General features: G+C 30.8%; 1 long non-coding RNA gene across 1 annotated transcript; it reads right to left on the bottom strand.

Moving 5' to 3' along the window:
- Nucleotides 1-491: 491 nt before the first annotated feature.
- Nucleotides 492-26,439, bottom strand: LOC146997781 (uncharacterized). Its single transcript, XR_015040534.1, has 2 exons — nt 25,801-26,439; nt 492-774 (listed from the first exon to the last, which is right to left on the bottom strand). It is a non-coding gene; the product is annotated as an uncharacterized LOC146997781 (long non-coding RNA).
- Between the last annotated feature and the right edge of the window lie 511 nt (nt 26,440-26,950).

Genomic DNA, 26,950 nt, shown 5'->3' with positions numbered 1-26,950 from the left:
TGTAGATTTATATACAATAGTTGCAATCGTAGCGGTCGATTTTAATATTTCTTTAACGTCATTGACAAACACTTTTGATGAATCCCTGATAAATCGGCTCTAAGCTCGCCCATTCTTGGATGAACTTTAATTTCTTTTTAATGTGGATGTCACAGAAGAAGCAGAGACAACAACTTAGTTATCCAGAGAAGTGGGGAGCGAGAGCGATGCATCAAACATAAAATCTTTATTCGGAATCAATGGGTTTTATTCAGAGGATTTCCTGTTGTTTGTTAAAAAGTTTGGTTCCCAAATTTCAAATCATTAATAGGCTGACGCTTTGATCAGTCTCCCTTTCATAAATTTAAGTAATAATTATATGATAGAGATTAATAATGAAATTAATACGTTTAGAGGTGTTTATATGCAGTCATAACAGTATATATATATATATATATATATTGTAGCCAACCACGGCTTTGTTAATGTTTTATTTAGATAATAACTCAAGATAAGCAGAAAGAAACTGGCATTTTATTAAAAACATTCATGACATACAACACAACCAGTAGCTGTAAATAGACGAACAGGCTGGATCCAATAGATGTTTCCGTTTTTATTTCATATGAAAGTTGACTGCGAGCCAGTTTTCCTTAAAACGTTCTCAATGAAGTCGTATACCCTCTTTAGGTAGAAAGTCTTCACTTATTCATCATAGTCGAAAATGTACTGCAGAAATTTTCCGTTGGTCCCAAATCGTTCATATCAGCATATGTTGTAAGAAGACTGACGTAGCTAAATAATTACGCACAAATTATTGACTAAATAGATTCAGATTCAAATAATATGAAATATGAAATAATTACACACAAATGAAAAAATATAACGAAATGCGAAAATATATACAAATTTAGGTGACATAGATATACACAAAAAATATTACTAATAATAACATTTATAACATTTATCCAAAATTAGAGAAAATACGCAATTTTTGTTTATTTTTTAGTTTTAGATTTCAGTAAAACTTATCTTTAGCTTCACAGTTTATATTACTTCACATCAGCTAATGAGTTAATATCTATTAAACATAACTTATCAAATAATACTCTGAGGCACTGACTTTAAGGAATATGCCATATAATGCTTTGCAAAACTATGTTCATGTATCTGAATTTTAATGAGTCTTCCTTTGGCAAAAATATAAATCAAATTTGAGTACATTAAACGCTTCATTCAATCATATAAAGTGAAAAATTGCAATAGTTGGTTCAGTGAATTAAATTTATAAGCTAAGAATTAAATTTAATAAGTGTTATTCCGGATCAATCGAAAATTAAAACATATCTCAAAGTAACCAAGCCATTGAATAACAAATGCGTTGCATCCATGAATTGAGTTTTCGCGAACTTCAAAGTAATTGTTGCAAGCATTTCTAAGACTTCGCTTTTCGTGACTATAATATCATCAAATTACGAAGGAGACAGAGCATGATTAAAACTTTCCGTACTAAATTACAGCAATGCGAAAGGTGGGGGAAGAATAAGCAATGGATTTTAGATGAATATTTTGATTTCTGAATTTCAAGCGCCAATCTTATTTACGTAGGATATTTCCCCGAAATAATACTTTGAATAGTGAAATGTAAATATACATAATCAAATCCGAACGCTGAAGTTAATATTAAGCAGAATGAATTCCACATGGTTACTTTAAATTTCAAAAGAATATCTTTATGAACCTACAAGGACGTTTAATAAAGGAACTACGCACGTTCATGTAACAGGATTAATTTAAATACTAATTGAAATTAATTTAATAATATCATGGTATATAATTTCATGGTGAAACACGAATCACATTGAATTCATCACACTGAATATTAACATAATCTATGCCGACACATATGTGTATTGTGCCTATTACTTAGGCGTGAAATTTCCATACAGACCAAATTAAAAAGAAGAGGAATAATTTAGTATAAACCAAAGGAAACAGAACATGATGAGAGGAATTATGGGTTCGTGGGATTTTCGTTAATGCATCAGAGTGTTAGAAGAACAGAAAGAATTTACACTTTATCGAAATAAACAGCTAAAAGGAAACCTAAAAAGCTGTAAATAGCTCAGGAACTCCTAAGCAAATCTACTAACGCTCTTAAACTCCGTAAGTTCTCCTAAAATATGATAATATCAAAAATAACGCATATAACTCTTTCTGCTTATCCAGAACACTGATAGAACTTGAAATGAATGCACTATTCAGTACTGACCATTTAGCAAACTATGGCCCAAACGAGGTCGTATAATATAGTGTTGTCAATGCTTGTGGAAGTTTCGGAAAATATCACTATTAGATCTCGAAAAATATATTTTGACAGACTCGCAATGTTGACAAGACTTTGCCACATATCGGGAAAAAATTTGCCCTCTGCGGGGATGGCGAGGAATCTTTTCGACAAGGCAGTTCAAGAAGATGTACTTGAATTGTGCTTCCAATGGACCTATTTTTTCGAAAAAAAATGGACCATTGTTGAATTATAAGATCTAAAATTTTATAAATGAAATAAACACTCTCAAGCACAACACGGGATCATAAATTCGATTATGCAAAATATATGCTAAAATTGTGAAATTATTCAAAGACGAAAATACAACCAAATAATCACGAAAACGTATTAAAACTTACAATAATATAGCGAGATTACGAATGAAGTTTAACTTACCAAAACATAGGATTATAATGACCTTTAACTTTCTTACAGACAAACAAGTTCAGCTTATGTCATTTAAGCAAAAGTTCGTTTGCAGAACACAAACAGAATATTATAACTTAAAGTGGTGGTTATTGAGGTAACTAAATATTAAGAGCTAAATATTAAGGTGCACCATGCATAATGTTCAAATATTTGTGTGTGTGTGTGTGCAAACAACATCCAGGTTTCTGAAAGAAAGTACAACAGTTTCTTTCCCTCCCTAAGTTTTCTGCGAATGTAAAATACACTAAGTCATTATTTCCATGCTGCGAAGTATTCCAACATCCTAAAACCAAAATGTTTATAAACAGATTATTTCATCAAAATCCCTGTGTAGTAAAAAATATAAAGATGCATTGTAAGTAGTTATTCATTCTTTCAGATCTAGTCAAATACTTAAATAATAAAACTGAAAAAAATATTACACCATGGAAATGTGCTGTAATTACGGAATGTTGCAGTCAAAAAGGCGATAACTGTTAACCACAAGAGAGCATTTGTGCCCTTTCAATTGTGTATCTATCAATTCTTTCTAGCTCTCATGAGTATTAATAAAAACTATTTTTCTAGCTTCTTTCCTTCATATTTCAAATTGAAGATCATATAAGCGCTAAATTTAAATGTTATATAAAGTTCTACATGCAAGAATAAAAAACGTGTTAAACTCCCTGCATATATTTTTCATGATAAAGCAAAGTACTTGATTTCATTCTTTATTTATTTATTATTTTTTTTCGTTTAAGAAATTCATTTTATTAATCAAAAATTGTACGAATCTTAAAAAGCAGTTAATTCCATTTCAGATTTGTTAAAAAAATTATATCCATGAAAGAACCTTTGGATCGTGAGTTAAAAAATTATTTTAAAATTTCATAGCATAGCATATAACGAAATTCATTTTACTTGTGTTATTGTAGCAATCAAAAATGCAGAAATCTGATAAAGCAATAAATTTCGTGTCAGTTTCTTGAAGAAGTGATATCTATCATCTAGCCTTTATGTTGTGTGTTAAGTAAATATTTTAAAATTTTATGTTCATTAAAATATATTTTTTCCTTCTTCGCGTGACTAAATTGGACTAGTTGGATTTTAGTAACTAGTAAAAGGATGGACTTAGTGACGTCTTAAGCATATAGTGAATCAAATGGACTCTACAGCGCGTGAAACTGACTCTGTTATCTCTGCCCAAATAGAACGAGAAATATAAATGAAAAAATGGTTTCTGTCTGACAAAGCAAACATACCGATAAAAAAGATTAAAGACTACCAAAGTAAAGAAGAAATAAAAATAATTTTTTCGAAGGTGAAAAATAAAAAAAAAAAAAAAAAAAACATTATGCTATCTATTGAGGATACTATAACTAGAAATGGGTAGGTAATAAATCCTTTAGTACAAATTTAGTAGGGCTGAGATTTAGTGGTACATTTGCTGTAATATGTACAGAAATTTATACTTAAAACTATTATTTCACTTAAAGAAATTAGAACTGTAATAACAGCACAGAATAGATTTCTCTTAGCGAATAGAATGAATAGTGTCCAATTCTGCTGTATATTTGAACCAGAAAGGTTTAATTAACATAACTTTCACGCTAAACATTTTTCAAAAGTTGCATTTCTACACTAGCTGTGAGCAAGAAAAAGGAAAAAAGTATTAAAATATATTATGTCGGTCAAAAAAATCTTGCATCCGAAATGTTTTCTTAATGCAGACAAAAAATTTCTCCTTTCCGCTACGAAACTCTTGTCAGTTACGTTATCGGTCCGGCAGCGCTTAAGGTGGCTTTGACAAATGTTTTTTGTTGTGGCTGACAAGCGGAAGACGGAAGTGTCAGCTTTCTGACATGCTTTGGACTTCCTGCATCTTCGATACTCACGACCGAGGGAAAGAAAAAAAAACTGTTTAGCCATCGGGCATTACTTTTGCGTTCTCAGCGTTTGCTGGTACCTGAAGCCAAATGCCGAGAACGACCACTGATTCTTTTATTTTAGCTACTCACGAAAATTAAGTGTAGTTAGCCAAAACACATGGACAAAAGTATAATAATATGCATTAAAGGAAACAAGTTGCAAACTAGTTGCATTTAGTGTCAGATAGATATGAATATAGAATCTTCTTCTTCTTCTTGAGTTTGTAGGAAAATAAGAGATTTGCGGAGTTCTGAAAGAGTTATTTGTTCAAAGCACATACTTTTTAACATAAATTATGATATTTTGTCTCAATTAAAACTATGAGTGCAAAGGACTCCCCTCCCCCCCCCAAAAAAAAAACATATTTTCCTTTCCTCATAAACTGAAGTCCACCCCAGAAATCACTTTTTTCTTTCCATATTAATTACAGAGTGAATGTATTTAATCTGTAATTAATGTGATGATAACACTAAGTCAAGTTTTAATGTGAAAAGAACAAAATTTACGTTAGTATATATAAAGTTAAATGATTATCACATTAAAGAAAAAACCATTCTAAACTGTTTGGGAATTGACAAAAAATCAATTAAGGAATATTCGAAGAGAATTCATGTTGTTTATTTACTATTTAAACGCAACTATTTAAAATGAAAAGACTTTACTATTTAAAGAAAATTAATCGAATCTAAGAAATATTGCAGTGTTCTTAAGTACACTTATATGGATAATAATAAATTTAATAAAGAGTTACGTAAGACTTTAGAAAATTGAAAAAACATACGCTCATCATCTTTTGCCCATGTCTGTTGTTAAGCACAAAGCATATTATACAGTACTTTGTCAAAACCATGTACAGAAAGATAATGGAATACACTGCTACACATTTCTATATTTATCTAAATTAGCTCATTCTTATTTTCTAACCACAAGATTGGAGAATTTTATTTCTAAACTTTTGGTTTCTAGAATTTGGTTTGACTTTTAGATTTCTAGAATTTGGTTTGACTTTTAGATTTCTAAAATTTGGTTTCTATTTTCATGATTTCCATTAAAGTTTCAATAAATGGTATAAAATTGTCGTCGACTGCTCATACAGAGGAACATTAATTAATTAAGCTGCTTTTCCTAAAGAAATTAAGCTGCTTTTCCAAAAGAAAGTTAGAACTTATTATTTTAATCTCCAAAATTATATTTAATTCTTACATTGAAAAGAAACCTCGTTATTGATGTATACAGCCGTCAGTGAGAATACTACTATGAAGATAAAGCTACCAAAAGTCTATCTAAATGAACCGTTATTTTTAAAATGATAAAAAAGAGAGTTATTAGATCTGACTATTTATCTCAGATTTCTTCAGAGTCCACTAAGGTCATTCAAGGAATCAGAGATTCAGAGAAAGTTAGTAACTGAAGTTTATGAAAACGCTTACTTAACTCAGGTGTAAAGCACAGAAAGCAGTGGAAGAAAGAAGACGAAATGCTATATATTTAAGTTTCAAAAAATGTCTGCTTTGTTTAGAAATTATTACATAAGAGCAAAGAAAAAGCAATCAACAGAATAGATAACAAATAAGTATTCGTATTTAAATCATTATTCTGCAGGGTGTTATAATGGTTAAAAGAGACTTAATTATTTCACGCCATTGATCTGATTTGGAATCCTGATGAAACACTTGTAATTAGTATTTGCTACTAAAAAATATTTCTAAAATATAAGCAGTTAACATCTAAGGAATGGAAATTTTATCGAGAAGTCTGTGTTAAAGTTAATAAAATTATATTCCTTATCATAGTTAATTTTCTGAGGTATTTAGACAAATAGACCTCGTGTGTTTTGTGAAAGTAAATAGTCCAATCAATTAAGTATAATAATTACACATATTTATACTGAAAATCACTTTAAAACGTGTAAACATTCTTCACATAAAAGAAAATGTTATATTCAACAATACTTTTTTTTTTCTACGAACAGCTTTATTTATCTATAAATACCATGTATACTTAACATGTCAGATACACATTTCGAAAAGAATAGCATGATCTTACTGTGAATAATAACAGTTGGGAACAAAATTATTTTTCGGTACAGAAAGCAAAATACCTACCCCTAACAGAAGTGACTTTTAAAGTGTAAATAACTAAAATACATGTCATATATGTTTTTTCCTGTAAAACCTGATTTAAATACAAAAAATACACCGTTATATATTAGTATATATACGATAGTTTTTAAATTACTTTTCGAAGTTGTTTGATTTGAATAAATAGCATTTTTAAAAGAAGAATTTTTGTCATCGGTCTTGCATTGTACTTGCCGATAGTTGAATTTACATTGGTAAAGTTTCTGGGCCAACTTTGTGTCAAATTCGTCTGTGCATTAAATTTAGCTTTAATATTTGAATTATTACTTTGAGTTTCTCTCGATAATTGTTGGTGGACTTCTAGGAGTACTTTCTGTTCATCATATTGAGTTTAAAATATAGGGTCTTTTACACCCTTCGTAAGTTTCTATTCTTACTTTTAGACTAAACAATAAGTCATTTAACGTTTAACAAAAAGTTAGTCACAGTTTCCGTTACTGAAATTCTTAAAACGTAATAACTTCAAATGTTAGAGCTGTTGATTTTCTTCTGTGTTTGACAAATGCAATATGTCTCTTCAGTGACCAATAGTAACCTTCAAGAATTTTTACCTTGGATTTTCTCTAGCACTGTTTCTCCATAGCATATATATTGTGATAGAATTGAGTTTTATATTAATTATTGATCGAACCAAGATTGCAAGCAAATGTCCATACATGGCAGTCCAAGTAACATAGAAAAGTCTATGAACTGTATCTTGAGGAATGTTAGACTATACTTCCACACCTTTGTATAACTGTTCCTTTTATACTTTTCTTGTAATGGAAGGCAGCATTATTTTAACACTTGTTATTTCAAAGTTTTCGACAAGAGCATCAACATTTGCACGTAGAATAATCATGACAGATTTGAAGAGTTTGGGAGACACAATTTCTTTTGTCCAAGCCTAAGTGATCCATGCGTTAGCTCTTCCTTATTTGTTTAATGATTTCTTCCTGTTGCCCAGTTCTCGCAAGGAACAAGTTAAGTTGCAGATCCATAATCATCGCAAAAGCTTTATAATTATAGCCTATAACTTATAGCTTTACATCACCACAAAAAGTCTAACCCTACATGTCATATCCACTTTTTTTAAATAAGATTTCATTTTTTTACGTGTTTCCTTACAGTTAAGAAGCTACAATGGATTCTCATTAATTAAAAAACATACTTATAGCTAAGTTTTAAGAATAATTCTCTTGTCTAGTTTCGCGTTTATTACACTCTAGTTTCATGTTCGTGAATCTCTAGAGTTATGATCACAACAATCCTCCCACCAACCTTAGATCTCTAGTAGATACGTCCCAGAACAGTTCGATTTCCAGTTTAGGGAAGAAATGAATACTTGTAACATAATACCCCCCTTTGAAACTACTGATGTTCTCTTTTTATTATTTACTAGAAAAATAAAGATTTTTGTTATTTTTCTAAATTTCGTGTAGTATTTGAAAAATTTAAAAACGAAGTGAGAGACTGCAACGAGATCTTACCAAAACATTACATAAACATACCATCTCGGCGAAGAGTAAAACGTTTCAATATATATATATTACATTTTGTTTCCAAATGGACTGAATCTTTTTGCGTGCAGAAGCTTCACGGGCAACAACTTAACGTCTGTACTACATCCATTACAACAACAACATCCATTAAAACCAAGTATTTTTACGATTATTGAATCATTACTTTCGCATTAGAAGTTTTGAAGTTCTTGGTTAGAAAAGAAATACACTTTTAGGCATTTTTTGAACAGATTCACTCGAAAGCTTAGACTTTCTAGAGAGGGTGTAATTTTAGATTTTGTATTAAGCTGTTTAGCTCTTATTTATCTTCTAATAAAGAAACTTCTACATAGATATTTTGTATCCTAGTGAATTGATTAAACAATCTTGTTAACAACTTTTTGGGGGGGGGGTTAAAAGTTTAGTATACCATTTAATTAATATACCAATTTTAAATTTAAAATGGCCTTTTTATTGTAAAATTTAATTTTATTGTAGTTAATTTTTTGTAGATCCCAATAATATATTTTTTACTTATATTGGTCCTTTTAAGAATTAGGCATGAATTCAAAATTTGAGAAACTTCTATGGCCTAAAAATTATTAATTACAGTGATATCATCAATGTACCTGAACATATTTGCAAAGAGACTCAAATTTACTTGGTCGAAAGATATCTGAAACTGAAATTCTTTGAAAAATAAGTAGAGGTTACAAATTTGGGTTACAAATTACAAAAAACATTTTCCCCAAATTAATTTTGCTAAATTTTTGAAAAATAGTGCCATTAAATTGAATGTAGTTATAAATAAGAGGGCAATTAAAAAATTCTTCCACTCGTTTTTAAATAGCATAAGTCATCTAGGAAAACGTTCAGAATATATGTTGAAAGTAAACTGATGTAACAGTTTTAAATCTTTTTAAACCCACAATCATCAAGGGAGAAAAGTTTACATTCCAAACTCTCACCAACATGAAGTCCAAAGATGCATTATTTCACAATTCTTGGCTTCACCATGGCTAATTAGAAACTGAAATAGGCCTCATTAGTAAGCGAAAATTGCGAAAATTGAGCGAAAATTGTGGATAAATATATACATAAATTACACAATTACAAATTCATAAATATAAGTTTACTTATTCACAAGTCAAACAACAAAAATCAGCGTTAATTTTCAAAATTTTCACAGGACTAGTTTCGATGGTTTTACCGAACCACCATCCTCAGCTGCAAAACCACAAATGACCAAGATAGGAAATAATGATTAGATAACATAAGAAAGCCCGTACAAGAAAAAGCAAGTGGCGCCATCTGTTGGTGAAACCAGAACTAAAACATAAATTCTTTAAAGGACAAAAGCAAAGATGAATTGGAATTAGGATCGTTAACAAGAACAGAAAGATTTTTTTGAATGTAAAATGCCTCTAGAAAATCCAGTTCTTCAAAGGAAGATATTTTTTGAATAATTTTGGCAGCAGAAAAATTGAAAGTGTGATTTTTGGACCAACAATGTTGAGCAACAGAAGACTTCTGTGTTTCCTTTTTTCTAACATATATCTCATGTTCTTTGACGCGAAATTTTAAGGCTCTCTTAGTTTGGCACATTGGCCAAAATAAGAGAACCACACTGGCAAGGAATCCTATAAATACTACAAGAATTCATATCCGGAATGGGGTCCTTGAGTATGGAACTCGCAATTTTATTGATGGGAGAATAAACAACACGAAAGTTAAATTTCTGCAAAATATGTGCAACTTTATAGCTAATTGATAGAAAGAAGGGAATGACAACATAATTTTTATAATCTCCTAAAAAAACAGTGTGCCTTTTAGTGTGTTGAGATGAGAATTTTTTAACTGCTTGATTAATAATGTTGGGTGAAAAGTCCCCGTCAATAGCTATTGCTTTTAAATAATTTAGTTCTTCATCAAGGGCTAGTTTGGAGAAGCAAACTTGAAGAGCACGGAAAACATAGGAATAAAATGAAGCTTACTTTTGTTTAGTAGGATGACATGATTTAAAGTGTGGTGGAAGGCAAACCGATGAAGGTTTACGGTAAAGCGTAGTACTGAAGTTGGATGTGTTACGTGTGACCAGAATGTCGAGAAACGGAAGAGAATTGCAAGTCTCGAGTTCAAAAGTGAACTGAATAGCAGGATCAATAGAATTCATTGTTGAAAGAACTTTATTTAAATCATCTTTATTACCTTCAAACAGGGTAAAAGTATCTTCTACGTAGCGGAACCATACCGGGAAGTTTAAAGTTTCAAACAATTTTGATTCATAATAATGCATGTAGATATCAGCCAGGATGGATTCTCTAGAGGCATTTTACATTCAAAAAAATCTTTCTGTTCTTGTTAACGATCCTAATTCCAATCCATCTTTGCCTTTGGCCTTTAAAGAAATTATGTTTTAGTTCTGATTTCACCAACAGATGGCGCCACTTGCTTTTTCTTGTCCAGGCTTTTTTATCTTATATAATCATTATTTCGTATCTTGGTCATTTGCGGTTTTGCAGCTGAGGATGGTGGTTCGGTAAAACCATCGAAACTAGTCCTGTGAAAATTTTGAAAATTAACGCTGATTTTTGTTGTTTGACTTGTGAATTAGTACTTATTCGGCGTGTGTTTGTATCTTAAAAAGTTTACTTGTCCGCCTCTATTCTCTTTGCGGTTTCAAAGTAGGGCATAATTTAATAACTTCTAATTTTGTTAGTAGTTCATTTTAAGTAGAAGTTAATAGAAGTTTTAGGAATTTTACTATTTTCAGGGATAATATTTGTTCAAGAATTAATGCATGGAATAATATTTATTTTCGTAGGAGTGCAATAAGCCCTACTAGTTAGTTACTTCGTAGTCGATAATTGTGAATATTTAATTTTCTTCTTTATCTATTTTCGATTTCCACTCACATACATTGCGAGAAATTTGAGCATTTTACTTTTACCAATTTGCATATTTTTACAATAACTCTTCTACGAGCACATTTTTCGCCAGCTTTCTCGCCAGTCTAGCAGCTTTACTTGTTTCCTCACAAACTGATAAACCTACAATCACATCCAGCAGGCCATGAGATTTTGGAATAAAATTCTAGATGTATAAATTACTGCATCTTTTAATCTTTGTTTTGTTTAGTGAGTTTTCGACATTTTTTAATTTGGCTTTATCTACCCCCATTTTTATGTAGGATGCACTCCTGTATTTAATTTCTTTTACGATTTTATTTATTTTCTTCCTTTCTGAATTTAATGATCTCCGACATGCGTAATGGTATATTTTTTTATTCTTAAAAGGTCCTTGATTTATAATTAAATGTCAAGGTGACTTTTGACTGTCAACGAGAAATAGAACTCTGGAATTTCACGATGTAAATGATTGGAATGATTTTAAAATTTTATCCCCTGATGTTTGTGAGGTTAAAATGATTCAAAATCATTACCTCAATTTAGATTCATCATTTCAGCTTTTTGCCATGCTGCATTTTGTTACTTTTAGCTCAAAGCTACAAATTTTAATGCTATTAATTTATTTAAGGTTACAGTTTCCATCGTAACAATTTCCCCAGTTTCTATGTGTGAGCAAATCACGATTATATCTCTATCAGTGATAGTAGTTTAACTCGTCGCTTTAATTTTGGTATTTCCCCTCTCTCCTCTGAAAATAGCACTTGCTTAATAACTTTTTCTGGACTGCATTATTTGTAGATTAATCCATAACATACGACTTTTACTTAATAACACTGAGGTAGGTAATTCAGAACTTGAAAATTCCTTAATCGAAAACTTTCTATTCACAAGCTCCCATACTGGATAACTACGCACTTGTTTTCTGCATATCAATGACGTTAGAGTACTTCTTGCTGCTTCCCTCATTCCGCAAAGTTTTAAAAAATGTAACTGTTTCGAAATAGACACGGCTACACTGTCAGGTGAATTGTGAAGATGAATATTTAATCTGCTTCGGGTACCAAGAAGCTATTGGCTATTTAACAGTATTTACGAAATGTAATATTTCTACACCATAGCCACACACACACACACATATATATATATATATATATATATATATATATATAATGTTGTATGATCTTAAATTCACGAAATTGAGTTATTCTACTACTTGCGCAATTGTTGCAAAGTAAGTAATAATAATTTATTTACTAAAGAAATATTTATTATATTATCTCCTAAGATTAATTTTAGTAGAATTATCTAAAAATAGTTAATCCATAGTAAGTTTAATTCCCAAAAATTGTTTTAAAGTAACTTGAATGTAAATTGTTAAAAATGTTTAACGGGGACTTGAATTAAATCATGAATAACAAAATTTCAATTGCAAAAAGAAATTAAGCAAGTAATTAAATTAAAAAGCAAGTAATTAAATTAAAAGCAAATTAGTTGACTTTTCAAGGGGAGCAAACCAACTCCCGTTCAATGAACAATAATTAGGAAATAAATACGAAGGTGTTTCGTTCTTTACTCAAGTAATAAGGGAATGCCAAACTGGAAATTTAAGTTAGGCCAAATATTTCCGTGACTTGAAGGGATCAAGAAGCAATGCAGAGCACTAAAAAACTCATTCTGATTAAGCATTTTCGCTAATTCAATTTTGAGTGAAAAACGAATTTTGCAGTAAAATTGATAAATTACTCGAGTAATTGTCCCCCGACGCCCTCGTGTTTATGCATTTTAATTCAAAATTATTTGTAAAAATTAAACATTGGAAATTGGCATTATGAAAAAGAACTCAAAATAATTGAAATAAACATTAGAAAATTACGAAATATAAGAAATATAATGCAATGTTTGCAAAAACAAATAAAAAAATCAAAACATAAAATAAAATTGAAACTTAAAATATATATAATAAGAAAAGGGAATGTACATGAAGATATAAAATGATATATATATAATTGTGTGTATGCGTGCGTGTGTGTCTGTGTTCTAAATTATACATTTGCATATTCCTGCAGAATAAACCATCTTTCACATATCTTACATTTGCAGGTAATGTAAAACTTCTGTGGATTTGGCTGTAAGCAGTACCTACTCCGCGACTATTCTATGTATATACACAATCATTTATTCATTTCAAAATGCTTTTGTTTTATTTCCGTTTCTGGTCTTTATTCGTTTCCTTTCACTTTTCTTTATTTTATTTAGTAGCGATAGAGGGAAATTGAATAAGGCTTACTTGAGAAAAATACGCATAAAATTTTAGACTTCTAAATAATGCATGCTTAGAAAAGCTTGTAAAAACACAAGAAAAAATAGTGTAACACTTTTCATTATATCCGTCTGAATTGAATTCGCTGAAAACTGTCATGCATTGTAAGGATTCACTCAGAATTTAATGCCCCACATGACACACAAATAGGAGAAAAAACCTTTAAAGTGAAATGTTTTTTCGGAGATTCAAATGCTGAAAGGAATTCCAAAGTTTTTGAGCAGTGATTTTGGAAGCTGCAAAGGAAATCATATCCGCATCGTCTGGTCTTTATATTTGAGAGGTTTATGGTATATTTTGTTTGGCTTTCCGTTGGCCTCTTTGGAGATTATTTGGATTTATCTTCTGCTCTATAAACTTCAAAGAAGGGAAAATGCGAATTAGTGAAAGAAATGTCTTAAAAGTATTTTTTAAAGTATTTTATTTTACAAGAACCTAGATTTGCCATAATGCATAACTTTTTCAACCGCTCAGGACAAAAATGTTAAAAATTAAAAAATTCCAGTTATATTAAAATCATGTCTTACATAAAATGAACAATACTGCTAGTCTGCAAGTAATAGCTTCCTTAATCCACTGTTGTATATCCAAAAAGGTATGCCTCTGGAATGCCGCGTTAAATTAATATTTTAATACCTTATTTTTTGTCGATTTCTTAAAATATACTTGCAGTTTTATGAGAGTTTATTTAAAACAGAATAATCCTCTTTAAAAATACTTTTTAAAAATAATTTGAAAATTCTGATTTTTTGAACACGAATACTGAAACATTCATTTTGATCATCTACACTTTTAATCGGAAATGCTGTAAAATCGAAAAAGTGATTTTATATCCTGACATAAAAAGTATAAAAAAACCCTAAATTTTCCAAAGAAAAATGAATAACAAATCGTTCTTTCGAATGCCTGAAATTAAAATGGTTTCACTTTGCAAATTTTGTATTTTGGAAAGAGAAATTATAGCCTCTTCATTTATGAGAAATATTTTTTGCTAACGTTTGCATTTTTAATAATAAAGTATTTTCTTTACTACGTCAATGCAAATTTCTCTGTGAATTCCTGAAAGAACAGTATTCGATATATTTTTCTACCGTTTACTATTGCTGACTTGAGCACTGTTTGAATATATATCCTTTTAATATTCATCTTAAAATTATGAAGATTAATTCTTCAACAAAGGAGCACATTGTAGTTGTTAAAGATATCAATGTGAGCCTGAACGCAAACTGTGTTTTGTTATATTTTTTGTTCTTGTGTTTTAATAAATTAAAACAAAAATAGTCAAACAATTTTTGTAGTGCTTCAGAAAGTACTGACTAGTTTGCAAAGATGAGAAGCATTTTGCATGCCGCTGAGATAAGGAATCAAAAAGGAACAAAATAAGCTACAATGATAATGTCAGTTCGTTTGTAAGTTGTTCTATAGAACGCTGGAAATGTAGCTGCGTTATTTATTGTAAATATTAATTCTATACTTAATTTTTTAGTTGGCACTTTTCTCAAGGAAGATTAAGAATTCTGAAATAATATTCAAGTTTATGACTGGGAGTGCTCTCTTTCAATGCTGTGATTATCTGAGAATTAAAAAAAAAATCATATGGTGGTCGTTTCTAATTAGTAAAATTTCAATTCTCTTGAATAACAAAAAATAAAAAATGCGATATCAAGAAATAAAAACTTTTCTTATTTCCTAGTATAAAATTCTTAGAGACATGCGTAATTCATGTTTTCATTCTTCCAATTTAGATACCAAAATGAGAAAATGTGTTTATTGTTTCCTATTTTTGGTGGAAATAACAACTTTCGAATTGGAATAAGCAGTGAAATTGATCTTACTAGATAAACTCATTCTTGAAGATCTCCACAAAATTTTCATACAAAGCTATGAGCTATTTCTTAACTGAGCAGAAATGCGATGCGTATTTTACGCAATTTTTGCAGTAATGATACCATGTAAAATATTAGATATTTTACTTCAAAAGGCCTAACACATAGTTGAAGCAATTTTCAGAAACTTCCCCCCATAGCACAAAACATCCTCAGGATGTCCTATTTAAGTCGCAATATCCCGGGACATACTTAGGATGTCCTAAGGATGTTGATTCTCAGATGTCCTGAGGAGATCGTAATTTAACATCCTGAGGATGTCTTATTTAAGTCGCTATGTCCCGGGATATGACAGGATGTCCTGAAGATGTTGATTCTCAGATGTCCTGAGGAGTTCACCAATTTCACATCCTGAGGACATTCATTCTGCATTGTCCGGAGGACTTTCGTTGTCAAATATTTTGAGGATATTTGTTCTCAAATTTACCAGTTTTAATTTTTTGACATTGCACATCTGAAACTTGCACATTATTTTATTTTTCATATGTATTTTACTAAGTTGTTTCTAAATGCTGTACATTAAAAATATTGATATGATTGATGATTTATTCTTGTTATTTTGTTATTAATTTTAACTGTTATTTTTTCTGACGTTTTTAAAAATTTATTTAGTCATGGAAAAGATTTTTTTCAATGGATTAGCATTTTCTAGAATATTTGCAAAATTCTAAATAACATATATTTTTTTATAAAAAATGTATAAATTACATGTATAATTACTTACAGATTATAAACCCTACTACAAATATAGGTAAAATTAGATATATATATATTTAATTACGGAAACGAATTTTTTTTTTAAATTTGAGTATAGAGACATTAGGTATTTTTTTGGAAGCAGGAAACATGAAAAATTAGCAACTGCCTTCGCCGGGAATCGAAGGACGGACCTCTGGAATATCGGCCCAGTGTGCAGAACCACTACACAACGAAGACACGCTAGGTGTGGTGGTGGTGTATTTAATTATGGCAAAGCACACTAGGGCTATCTGCCTAAGGGGAGTGATGTCTTCGTGGAGGACTTTCTAAGGGAAACTGGCTCGTATACACGTTACACATTGGGAAAACCACGAAAACACCCATGCAGCCAGCCCGTTCGCGGGATTCGAACCTCGGATCGCACTACCAGGGTTCAGCGACTTTACCGCTCGGCCGCTGGTGGGCCGAAAACACGCTAGGAAAGCGGAAGAAATACCTTATATTACTTCTCTTTTTAAAGGCCGATTTTTTTTAAGGGGATCCAATCATTAAATCCTGTGTGTGGATATACCTCATCCAACACCTTTTTAGTTCGGGCGCCACTGTAGAGACATTAGGATTTTTGGGGGAAGCCGTAGAGATGAAGAATTAGCAACCGCCTTCGCCGTGAATCGAAGCGCGGACCTCTGAAATACCGGCCCAGCGTGCAGAACTATTACACCACGAAGGCACGCTAGGAAAGCGGGTGAAATACCTCATAAGGAAAATTTTTTTTCTCTGATTACAGGACAGAAAATGTTTTTCAATCTCGCGATCTGTTATTGATATTGAATTACTGTCGTGCGATAATTTCGCAGTAAAGATACATCTCTGATGACTATCCAAGATTCCAGAAACTTTGGTCTTATATAGAGATGGTCGTCTTATAGAAATAATGCTTAATATCAATATTTATTTATAATCTCAGAACTATTGGTCACTTTCAGAAGTGGTTGTTTGAGAGGCGATATTCTATATATTTATTTACTGATACTCTCAGATTCCAAAATTTGTTTATATTCTCAGAAATATTGGATGGAAGGTGGTCGTCCCATACATGCAAAATTTTACATTTCATTAAAAATGAATTCGGCATTATTTAACTATTTCCCTATTAATTAATTAATTAGATAAAGAAAAAATTAGGAAATAGTTCTGTTTATTACGGAATAATGTAGTAAGTTCTACAGAACTATATTCTTTCGCGTCATTGCACATTGTATCCGGCAAACTACTAGTTCCTCGTATTCTTCCGCAAATCCGTAAACATCTGTCTGATTTGAAATGAAATCCAAAATGGCTGCGCAATGAGGTTAACTTGTATGGATATTTTTTGTTGCATGAAAGGTAAGTTCAGTTGCAATACTTGTATGTTTACTTGGTAAAAGCGCAGAATAGGCTGCATCAACAAAGTTCAGTATGAGGAGCTGCGTGACGTCATTAAAAGGGTGGGACTAAGCTTATGACGTCACAATGTAGTCTCGCATTTACACTACGTGTACTTTCTATTTTCTCTTATAAATAACAATAATAAATTGTTTATTATTGTAAATTAATATCAAATTCTTTACTTTTAATTTACATTTATAACATTTAAGTTTAGGCGTTACTGATAATAAGTATAATAAATTGTTTATATTTAAAATTACCATGATACAGTGAGCGAATTCTACCAATTATTAAAACGATAAACAACGTCGCAGTCTCTAATAGTTGTAGAGCTTCAATATTAAATTATTATTTTTTTATTAATTTCTTTTATTTATACAAATAAACTATTTTTTTAAAATTTAAATTCATATTGTGGAACATTACAATTTTATCATTTTTACAAATTACCTTCTTGCTATGTAACGACATAATTCCTTACATACCAATAATTAGACAATTTTCATTATTTCTAAATATTTTAAACTTTACGTTAATAAAAAAAGAATATTTTTTATTGCATATGAACATCATTACACAACTTTCATATCAGTTTCTAAAATTCCTAAATCACGCTATATTCTGTGTAGGCATGCTAGAATTCTACGCATTAATAAATAAAAAAATCTAATTTCTCAGAATGAAAGAAAATAATATAATAAAATAAATACTACAAACTTGGAACACTAAGCTATGCTTCACATACGCACACACACACATATTATTTGCAATTACGATACCAAACACTACGTATTAAAATGTACTTCAAAGTAGGTAAACGTTACTTCAAGGGTTAAAGTTTACAGTTTTGCTACTGTTGAGTCGATCGTCGGACTATCCATATATATCGTAAATCGGAAAGCGTTATAAACATATCAAAAAACACAAAAATTAAAAATACAATTTAAATGAAAAATTATGTCTTAAATATAATTCACAATTAAAACAACAATACAAATTTAAAATACACAAACGATATGTTAAACATTGCACATAAATAAAATTACATTACTCCTCGACATCACGCACAACCTCGTTTTCCCTTTTACACAACGATCAGTATTCGCTCGAAAAACATTAAAGAATTCCACAAACTCGGTGTCCATGTGCTCATTTATCTATTTTCACTTAAAGAAAAATAGAGAATTGCTCAAACTCGGCATTGCGCACCACATTGGCTTTGCCCATGTGCACATCGATCTATTTTCACTTAAAAAAACATCCCAGAATTGCACAAACTCGGCATTGCGCACCACATTGGCTTTTCCCATGTGCACATCGATCTATTTTCACTTAAAAAAACATCCCAGAGTTGCACAAACTTGGCATTGCGCACCACATTGGATTTGCCCATGTGCACATCGACCTATTTTCACTTAAAAAAACATCCCAGAATTGCACAAACTCGGCATCGCGCACAAACTCGGCATTGCGCACCACATTGGCTTTTCCCATGTGCACATCGATCTATTTTCACTTAAAAAAATCCCAAAGTTGCACAAACTCTGCATTGCGCACCACATTGGCTTTGCCCATGTGCACATCGATCTTTTTCACTTAAAAAAACATCCCAGAATTGCACAAACTCGGCATTGCGCGCCACATTGGCTTTGCCCATGTGCACATCGATCTATTTTCACTTAAAAAAACATCCCAGAATTGCACAAACTCGGCATTGCGCACCACATTGGCTTTTCCCATGTGCACATCGATCTATTTTCACTTAAAAAAACATCCCAGAGCTGCACAAACTCGGCATTGCGCACCACATTGGATTTGCCTTTGTGCACATCGATCTATTTTCACTTAAAAAACATCCCAGAGTTGCACAAACTCTGCATTGCGCACCACATTGGCTTTGCCCATGTGCACATCGATCTATTTTCACTTAAAAAAACATCCCAGAATTGCACAAACTCGGCATTGCGCACCACATCGGCTTTGCCCATGTGCACATCAACCTATTTTCACTTAAAAAACATCCCAGAATTGCACAAACTCGGCATTGCGCACCACATTGGCTTTGCCCATGTGCACATCAACCTATTTTCACTTAAAAAAACATCCCAGAATTGCACAAACTCGGCATTGCGCACCACATTGGCTTTGCCCATGTGAACATCGATCTATTTTACTTAAAAAAGTCAGACATCAAATAAATTCTCCATTGCTCATATACTCAGAAATTTGCTTTCACTTAAAGAAATCAGAGAAATTTGCAAAAAATGTGTCCAGAAAAATGATACAAAAGAAAAATAAAGCTGCCAGAATAAAGCAACTACCTAACATCCAAACTGCCATATTAAGAAAAGCACCCAATATTTTACTTAAGTCAATAATAATAAATGAAATTTACCTTCAGTCCTCTCCTTTTGCAGAATATATGACTGTGATCTCACTGAGAAGTATACGCATCAGTTGGCTGGCGTCGGATTTCTTGTGCTTCCTTCTCCAAATATATTCCGCAAGATAGGAATCAAACTGTCCTTTTGCCTTACTAGAGCCACGGAAACTTCTTTTGATTGCCGCCCAAGTTCCTTCAATACTATTGGTATGCGCACCTGTTTTTGGATCTTTAAAACTCAAGCTATGATTGACTTTCAGGTGCGCATACCCTTCGAACTCGAGACAGTTGTACGCTTTCCAACAATCGGATATAATAATCGATCCTGGTAGAACATTCTCTTTAATGATTTCTAGCAATGTTTCGGCACCTCTGTTTTCAACAACTCTAAAGACGCATTTATCTGTTCCTCTCTCAACCAAACCAAAAACCCATTTTCCTTCGACTCTTTTCCCTCTATGATACTTTTGCTTGCCAAACTTGCTTTCGTCGATTTCGACAATGACACCTTCCCCACCCAACTTAACATTCTCCTTCAAACCTCCATGCATACTTCTCTACAAAAACTTTTCCAATCTGTCACCGTATTTTTAGCAATACGTAATTCCGTTCGTATAAAATCATTCCCGCACTTACCCAACCACATATAGGTAACTCGCAAAACATCACATATGCTCAATTTACTCTTCGCAAACCAGGAGTTCTTTCGAACAGATCTTGAAATTCGATGCCTACATTCGCCTCCAGTAACTCTGCACATCCACTCAAAACCGTCTATACGGTTTTTTCGCTCTACTAGTTTCATATTTGTTCCACAAATCGGGCACTTATACGATATTGCAATCAAACCTTTCTCCATACACCACTCAATAACACATTTTTTATCTCTTCGCTCCAACTGATAAAAGAAATCCAGATTCAAATACTCATCCATTCTGCAGTAAGCACCGAATTAAACACACTCATGAATAATCAAAACATTCTTTAAGCAAAAGAATTCTTTTCTGCATTTTCAGAAGTTACGGTTATAATTTTTAATTCATGCATTCAATATTTTCAATCGTTTGGTATCTTAATAATACATTTGTGAGAGATAATTCGTTGCGTTAAATGCTAACAATACCACACAACACACAAAAGTAGATTTACAATTTAAAAAATCTCGCACAGAACATTATAAACCTACCATTTCAACTCAGTTAAAATATAATATAAGTTTTCTTTAAATACGAAGCTATAGCATACTTATAACTTGTTTTGAAGAAGAGGCGTAACCAATATTACGTCATAAAAAGGCGTGTCCAAGCATAAGAGAAGTAAACACAGCATCGACTGATGCAGCCTATTCTGCGATTTAGCCGTTTACTTTTTTTGCTTTTCGAATTTATGTTATTTATGTCATTTTGACAGTTAAATGTTTTACAGCTTTATGAATTGTTACCATTCTGTCGTGAATTACGTGTATCTCAATGGCTGGCTGTCTTTTCAAATATCTAATTTGCCCTGCTATCCAAATGTTTATGACTGAATTTTTTTTTAGTCTAGTTTATGCTTCAGTTTCAAAATAATATGTGTGATCAGATTGCTTATTATTTTATTGCAGCAATAAATTTATGTTAAATAGTTTGAACAATTGTATAAAAATAAGAGTTTGCATTGTTTTGTCCAAAATATGTATGGTTGAAACATTATCTTAATCTAGTTTGTAATTCAAGTTTTTTGGGGGGTACTGTTCTGTTATTGGGACCAGAATCGGAAATGTATGAACCTGTGTTCGTAAGTATGTGCATAGATGTTTGAATGTAGACACACACACATACAAATATACAAGCATACATAAATACATTTCTGAACCCGGTCCTGATAACAGAACAGTACCTTTTTTTAATCTTTTTTGAATATTTTATAAAATGATTAAGCATTTTTCAAACTGCATATCATTTTAAGATTCGACTTGTAGGAAGACAAAATATGGTCATTCAATCAAATGCTTATGATTGCTTTTAACATTTTCTCATAAATATTGTTTGCATTTTTATTGTATTTTAGATACTTTAGTTATGTAAAGTGAACATGAGAATATTAGGAAAGCTGAAGAATATGAATAGCTACCATAATACATGTATTTTTTCATCGAGCCCATTGTTTTAGAAACCAATGCACCATTATTATATGCTGGCTTATTTTATAGTTATATGCAGTTTAATTTTATGTTCATGTTACTGTAATATTGTCATTATAATAAAAGTAGTGATAATTTTGTAGGAAGACAAAATATGGTCATTCAATCAAATGCTTATGATTGCTTTTAACATTTTCTCATAAATATTGTTTGCATTTTTATTGTATTTTAGATACTTTAGTTATGTAAAGTGAACATAAGAATATTAGGAAAGCTGAAGAATATGAATAGCTACCATAATACATGTATTTTTTCATCAAGCCCATTGTTTTAGAAACCAATGCACCATTATTATATGCTGGCTTATTTTATAGTTATATGCAGTTTAATTTTATGTTCATGTTACTGTAATATTGTCATTATAATAAAAGTATTGATAATTTTTGTTGAATCTTGCAAGTTGCCTAACATTCAGAATTATTGCTACCGAATTTTATTGATAGGTTTTTTCGAGTTGACATAATCTGTCTGATAAATAAAATAAACTAGTGTTTAAATTATATGCATTTCTCTTAATGTTTCATTGAAAGTGAGATGGAAATACAAATGCTATCCAGAAAAGTGAATTCTTTTTGCCTGAAATAACAAACTAAATGATTGATGTTTATATCATTTTAGAAATGTCAATATTAAAGTTTCTCCCCCTTCTCTTCTTTGATTTTGAAATAATTTATAATAAAATAATATATGCATAAGTGTAATTAATGTAAAGTGTCATTCAATAATATAATTTATTTTTGCTGATATTTTTATATTTCTTATCTGGGTTTTCTTTTGGTGTTAGAAGGAGGAAAAGACTGTAATGTTTTAATTAAGGAAATAATTAAAACATTACAGTCTTTTAAATAACACAGTTACAGTAATATTTATTGAAGCAATCAGTACTGTGTGATTGAATAATGTTAAAATGCATTGTTCATAAGTAAATTTGCTTATCTTTGTGTTATAGATTTTATTTTGACACAAGCTGAAATTTGAATTATTGGAAGCACTTTGAAAACCTGAATTATTTCCTGAATCATTAATCAGGCCAATATATAACATACAAATTTTCATACAAAATTATTTCTTTGAGCATATTATAAAGAGCTCATTTAATTTTATTATTTGTACAAATTTTAGACAAAAGTAGCATGTAACAGTTAAAGATTTATTGAAGCCTACTTGTTACTTGTGGTAACAAAGAAGTGTGAAAGATATTGCCACATTAGCGAACATGACGATCATTGATGCTTAGTTTAATAATATATTGAGAAATGCTGGGAACTTTCAGAAGTAGACATTTTGGAAATGATGGGCTTGATAAGAAATTTACATGGTTTTATTATTTATTCTTTAGTTAAGAATGGATTTTAGATGTTCATGTGAAAGAATTCTGTTTAATTAGGGAAAGAATTGTTAAAGTTTGGCATTTAAAAAATGAATTAATAATATGCAATTATCTTTTTATTATACATATATTACTATATATTTCTAATGCGCTATGTAAATGTCAGTGCTAAACAATTGAGATACTATTGTCAGGGCAATCTTTTCTTATACATGAAAAATTCTGATACTTTCTTATCATCTACCCTCACAGCTTCAACTTAAGCTAAAACAGCAAGAGTATGCACACGATAATAGCAAACTATGAATATGCATACCACACACATGTATTTACATGCTTTATATTTAATCTTTATTTCTGAATAGTATTCCATTCGATGAAAAATATGTCAATATTAACCCAATATATATATTTTTGTGTGTGTGCATCCTAAAATTTCTTGTTTCTTATAAAGTGCTTATTTGAATTACTACTTGTGAACAGAGCAGTAGATATGAACCATAAACTAACCATTTTGCCAATTTTCACAGCTTTGCAGATAGTCAGAAAGCACCAAAATTTGTAATAATGTTAAGTTTAAATGATGTTCTATACTTTTGTGTTAATTTTTCTATTCTATTAATTCTATTACTGTGTTATCAAACTTTCTGCAGGAATTTCAACTGGTTGAGATGTTATTACCATGTGGAGAAGAATTTGGTTTTCAAGCTAGAATAAATTGCAGCTGAAGGATTTTGTAGAAGGTCAGTCAAACTGGTTTTAGTTAATTATAATTTAATTTTGGGTGAAGAATTCTCAAATTTATTTATCATAAGTGTCTAAAGGTCTTCTAACTTAAATTCTGCTTGTTTTTGAAATTTTTCATGACATTCATTCTTTGATTATTATTATTTTTTTTAATTTACTAACTTATGTCCAGGCACATAATGTTGCATTTAATGCCATACCTTAAATATTGTAAAATGTTAAAATAATACATTTCACTTAAAAATGTGGTTGTGACAGTAAATTTTCTGTTACATTTAATCATATCTATAAACATTGGTATACATCATTTTTCAATAATCTGTATATTATTTTTGCATTTCTTTTACATCCAAGATCTGGCATATGACTTGCTTTTCAAACTGATAACATGGTGTAATAATGTAATCTAATGGTTAAAGTTTACTATGGAATGGGCCAAATTTAATAAATTATTCTTTGATGGAAATTTATTCATGTGTTCAGTGTGTCTCATCTCTTTAAATTGCTAAAGTAAATTTTATGTACTTGCATTTAGGAATTTTGACTGTATCAGAATAATTTTATTTCAATTATTATAACATGCAAGGGAAAAAATTCATTCATAGCTCCGTATTTAAAATTAGTTAATTAAAGTCCTTAATAAAGAGGGACGTTTTGTTGTTTTTAATGTCGATAGAGTTTAATTCAAAAATATGCCACATTAAGGGTTACTTTTTAACCTAATTTAAAATTTTCATTACTTTAACATGTCCAATAATTGTTATTTTAACTCCGATATTGTAATAATATCAAAATTCCTTACTTTTTGATCCAAATGGTAATCCAAATGTAAAACAAGAAAAGAAAAAAATTAAAATCTAGAAGTATATTTATTTCATACCTCTAACAAATAAAAACAACACAAGCACTTTTTACTGTCTATCTGCATAGTGTGGCATGTCCCGTAAGACACAGATTTGCATGGTCAAATTCATGTTTCAGTTAAAGGAAAATGTATGCACAGTCTTCTGATTTTCCCTTCGATTAAGGATTCTGTATATACTAGCATAAGAAATATATTAGTTAATGCAGTGTTATACATCAATATTTATAGACAATTATTGTGGCTATGTTTCATCATGCTGTGTAAACAAAACTCAAATCTTCATCTCTGCATACTGCTCCACTAGTGTTTAAACCACTGAAATAGTGATTATGGTAGAACATCTTTGGTAAAAATTTACTCTAATGTAACCCTTGGCGAATCGTTTCTTTTTTTTATATCAAGATCGTCACCTGAGAGGATCGGCACCAATTTCAAGGTGGCCGCTACACAAAACCAAAATAAGAAGTCAAAGACATACACAAACTCTGTGTCCATGTACACATCAACCTACTAAAACAGAGAACTGCACAAACTGGGCATTGTGCACTGCCTTAACTTTGTCCATGTACACATTGATCTATTTTCACTTTAAGAAAATCAGAAAGTTAAAAATATCATAGTTCGCCACTGCCTAACACACAGACAACCAAAAATACACAAACAGAGAGGAATAAGTTACCAAAAATACATATTTCCTAACATAAAAACATTAAAAACAAATCTTCTAACAAAAATTAACACACAGAGACAAAAAAATAAATGAAACATCATTTTTTTAACATACCTTTTTTTTCACATGCATATGTTTAGGCTTCCCACCACCATCCTCCAGGTAAGCAATTCAATTAAATTTTTCGTCTCTTAGTCACCTCAGACATACTCAAACGATGGTACCCACACCAAAATAATAAATAGCATGTTCAAAATACAAGACCATACCACTTCCGTGCAACCAAACACAGCAATTGAAAAGAATGGTAAGAACCAAAAACCTGGGTCCGTACAAAAGGTTTACTATTAAAAAAAGTAGCCCAAAACTAAATTTATCACAACACATTGGCAATATTTGCAGAAATAACTCCTTTTTATTGACAAAAAAAAGTTTTTTTTTTTTTTTTTTTTTTTTTTTTTTTTCCAAAGGCTACTTTCGCCAACATTATCAACATTAGGGTTACCGAAAAACTTATTTGACGCAACGGGCTTCCACATTTCACAAACAACCAATACCACTTTGCGATTTTTTTTCAGACAGAAACCAAAGTGTACCATACAGTAAAGATTAGCCACATCTTCACTCACTACTGTTACAAGTACTTCTTTGGTAAATTTCTGCGGTTAAATTCAAAAGTTTAAAATTGCATTAACATGATCAGATTTTATTTTCTGCACGTAGCTAACAATTACTTATGAGTTGTCAGATAAATGTTACCAGATGCAGTTAATTATTTTTTACTTGCCAATCTCATGAAACAAGTTTTTTTTTTGCTTCTGCAAGACTTTACTTTGTGTTGCAAAATAAATTCATTTTCACTCTTTTTGGACTTGCCTACACATTAAATTTAAAATAGTTTTATGAATAGGTAAGATGTGATTATCATAATTTTGTTTCTCTCTTTATCTTGGCTACTTTATATGTTGATTCAGTATCCAGGTTACCTACCAGTGGCTGATTGATAAAACTGCCCATATGTTCAGCTGGTGGTTTGAGTTTATTTTCTGACATAAAAAATTTTAAAAGGCATCCCCCATGTTTATTTTACCATAATCGAAAAATCAAATAATTGCTATTCTGTTGATAGGTGCTAAATGTTAAAATATTTTAAATGCTTCCTTTAATTTGCATTCTAATAGTCATTTGTTTAAATTTAATTAGGAATTATATTCACATATAGTAATTGTGAGTGTTTTTTTATTTTAGGTGCTGTGAAAGGCAA

Source organism: Stegodyphus dumicola, chromosome 4 (genome assembly GCF_044657685.1).
Source record: "Stegodyphus dumicola isolate Sdum_Otavi_A_Nest chromosome 4, ASM4465768v1".
In the NCBI taxonomy this organism is placed as follows: Eukaryota; Metazoa; Arthropoda; class Arachnida; order Araneae; family Eresidae; genus Stegodyphus; species Stegodyphus dumicola.
Note: the sequence above shows the minus strand (reverse complement) of the source record. Positions and strands in the feature narration are given on the sequence as shown.